This window comes from Dysidea avara, chromosome 2 (assembly GCF_963678975.1).
Source record: "Dysidea avara chromosome 2, odDysAvar1.4, whole genome shotgun sequence".
Taxonomy (NCBI): domain Eukaryota; kingdom Metazoa; phylum Porifera; class Demospongiae; order Dictyoceratida; family Dysideidae; genus Dysidea; species Dysidea avara.
The window spans coordinates 47,319,976-47,323,914 of NC_089273.1; positions in this window are offsets into that span (position 1 = coordinate 47,319,976).

A 3,939-nucleotide genomic window follows, 5' to 3' on the forward strand; every position below is an offset into this window, starting at 1 on the left:
CTTACAAACTCAGAGAATCTATATGATATTCTTGCTGATAGACATATCGTTCCAACAATGATGGTGACAGCTAGTGGATGTACATAATGAATAGCTTATTGATCAATTCCACTCATGTTCTTCACAAAGCAAAATTGTCCTAGAAATTGTGAGGTGACTTTAGTTGCATTAGGCATAATATTAACAATGGTATTAAATAGTCCATGTGAAATATTCAAATTTTGATCCAGTAAAATGTTCAACATACTGCAAGGCCATGAAAAGTTAATTATATGTTTCTGGTTCTTTCCAGCTGGTCATTTTTATGCAGAATGAATTGCACAATCACTATACATTATAATTTGAAATGTTCGTGTCTTGTAAACACTCTTTTTCTTATAAAGATGCACTAACTTTATATGTTAACCTTGTTTTCCCCTATAATTCCATGTACAGCTACATCAAATATAGTATAACTACATTAAAAAGATGCCAATTTATTTTTAAATCCTGGTCACCTGGTCAATTTGAGGAATTAGTAGGACCAGAAACATAGAATTAACTTTGCATTGCCTAATAGTATGTAATAACATGGAAATAACCAATCCCAACATGATGGTATGTCACCACAAACACTACTACAACCAAGACTATCAAATAAATAATTGACAAAATGATCACCAGTGCTGTCTGCCCAGCTGAACATTTGGTGTTGTTTACACATTTTGAAGAATCAAATGAGAGAGCGTAACCTTTCTCACAACTACCGCAAGTAGTACCAGATCTGTGTGAGCTACACTGAGCAAGTCTCACTGGTGCATAACAGTTGGTAAATAAAATCCATTAGTTGTTTCACAACAAGTGAAGTTGCAGTGATTGTTAGGACAAACTGCTACTATTGTTTTACCATTAGCAATACCAAACCAGTAACCTCTTTTGATAGTTTATATACTACCAGAACAAGATACAATGTGACTGTCATCATAGCATACACATTTTTTAGTAGAATTATCATAGTGGAAACTAGGGTGACATGGTGATAGTTCTGCTATTAGCTTAACAGAAATTTCTACCTCACTATTTGTATAATATTGATGTGATGGCCATAGAGAAATTAGAGATCTTCTTGCCTGTTACACTGGTGCCTTCAAATAAGGTGTAAGCTAATCTTGTACTATCAAGTTTGTGATTTTGACTTTCACCAGTTACCACAAAGTTCACACCTCCAGCAGGTTGATCGTACAGTACAAACTTAGCATGCAAGCATTGATTTTAATGTTTTGACCAAGCATTATATTAGATATAAAAATATAATCCTGACAATTACCTGTTGTGTTGGTAGTATTAATGCAGGTTGCTGGGTTATGACGAGGAGGATGATTGTGTGTCACATTTAAACCTATAATGCTAATCAGATAAGTTTCATTGCATGACGATTCAAGTTGCACATAAACATCATCCCCTACAATGGCAGTGTTTTCACTAAAACCAACACTTGTGGAGTTTGATAAATTTTGCTCTGGTTAGTTTGCTTCAATTCACCATAATGGCTCCACCAAAACGACTAGCATTGTTGTGATAAAATGTTATTTCAGATTTGTTTTCAAATGTGATAGCAAATTTATTATTCAGCTAAATTCCTCTGTCATTTCTAGTTGCTGAATTATAAGAAAATCTTGCCAATGAATTCTTAGCAAATTCCATGTTGGATTGTTGACTGTTGATGGCTCCACCTTCAATGGCTTTATTGTTTATAAATTGAATGTTTGTGCCATCGAATCTGTAAAAGCAAATGTGAGTGTGTATTGATAAACATGGCACCTCCATTAGATGCTGTATTGTTGTCAAACATCACTGTTGAGTTTCTATCAAATGTCATGTTGCAATTGTTTCACACTCAACACTTCCACCTGTTTCTTTGGCTATAATTATTGGCTTCAAATAACACCATTGTGTTGCCAGCAAATCTCATATGAGAGTCACCCAAAGAAGATATCACTCCACCAAATTTAGCATCATTGCTTCTGAAAGTTACATTTGAGTTTCTATGAAATATATATTAAGCTACAATTATCTCCAGAAACAACAGTTCCTCCTCTTCCACCAGCTCTGTTGCCTTCATATGTCACTGATGTGTTTCCATCAAATTTGACACTGCTACTGTGACAAGAGTTAACAACTGCTCCTTGGCTACTAGCATGGTTTCCTTTAAATGTAACATTTTGCATTTCCACAAAATAATATATTAGAGTTATCTTCACACCACAAAACTCCCCCATGTGTGGCACTGTTGTTATTGAACATCACAAGTGTGTTACCATAAAAGATCACACCACAATGTGCATTGGCTATTATGGCAACTGCCAATGAGGCTGTGTTGGCTGTAAATGTCACTTTACACTTCCCATCAAATGATATACTTGAATGAAGGTGAGTGTACACAGTCCCTGTATCCTGAGCTCTGTTGTTACTAAATGTCACATTAAGTTTGAGTTTCCATGAATATTCACACATTACATTTCACAGTGCACAGCACTTCCATCTCTAGCCCTGTTATTGACATTTGAATAATTGGTAAATCTAGCATTGAAAGTAGTCAACCAGATTTAGGGCTCCTCCATTTTCTGTAGCATAATTGCCTATAAATGTCACTGAGGCATTTCCATTGGATAATGCACTAGAACTATGACTAAAATGAACCGCACCTCCAGAAATAGCTCTGTTGTTCATCATCTGTAGCTTCACGATACATTATTGTCCTCAAATATCACATTTGAGCTTCCCTGAAACAGTACATCAGAATAAATTTTGGAGACCAGTGCTCCTCCAAATAGAGCTGCCTCATTGTCGTCAAATTTCACAGTTGATTTTCCATTAAATATAATGTTAGAATGGTCATTAATGTTAACTGCTCCTCCATATTTGCTGGCAACATTGCTATTAATGTCACTGTAGAGTTTCCAACAAATCTAATACCAGAGTATCTCTCAAAGTACATGGCCCCTCCATATTGAGAATTGTTGATACTATAAACATCACATTTGAATATCCGTCAAATAATGGGTCACAGTGAACAAAGCTCACAGCAACTCCACTCACTTGCACCTCAGAAACAGTGGTAACTGAAATGTAAGTAGTTCTTAAAAGGCTTTAGCTAACCTTTATAGTAACAGACAGCTTGAATTGGGGTATTTTCTTTAATAATGAATAATGAAAAGTGACCTCCCTCCCGCCTGCATGGAATTCAGGTCAATTTTTTGAATTGTGCATGGATGAAAAACAAGTAATCAAGTTTGTCTAGCCTTAGTTTTGTCAAAACACAAGGTTACACCAAAGGCAAAGCCTGCAATCGTTCTCCCCTTACAGAGACATAATATTTACTACAAGTGCAACTTCAGTGGGGTAGATGTTATAGACAGGTTTCGTTCCGTTTAGTTTCCGGTTTCTATTCCGGTAATTATAACTTACCCTCTGTACGTCACCACAACTCTGAAAGGTCACCCAGTAACGTGACTCGAGGGTTACTTCCTGTTTTGCATACGCTTCGAACTGTCAAGTCTGCGCGGAAACCAGTTCTTCCGCTCAAGATAAAGAAAGTGAAAAGGACTGCAAAACACAAGTAAGTTTGTATAAAACTACACCTATAGTATGTCCTGGTTCCGTGTAAGAGTGTCACAGAGATCCGGTACGGAGTCGAGTGAATCATGTTTTATCACGTGACGTACTATTACTGTTCTGATTGAAAATGTAGTCTGTATGACGCGCTTAAAACACTTAGCTATGGTGCAGGCGCGTAAAGGTGTTTGCAGTAAGGCCAACATAAGGCCACTCCAAATAAATTCTATGTTTCCCGTCCTGGACTCAAGCATATTTGTATGCGGGCGGGCGGTCCATTTCCATTACTTCATTATAAGATTGGCTCGGATTGGCAGTTTTTCAAGCCATTATTTGCCTGGCACA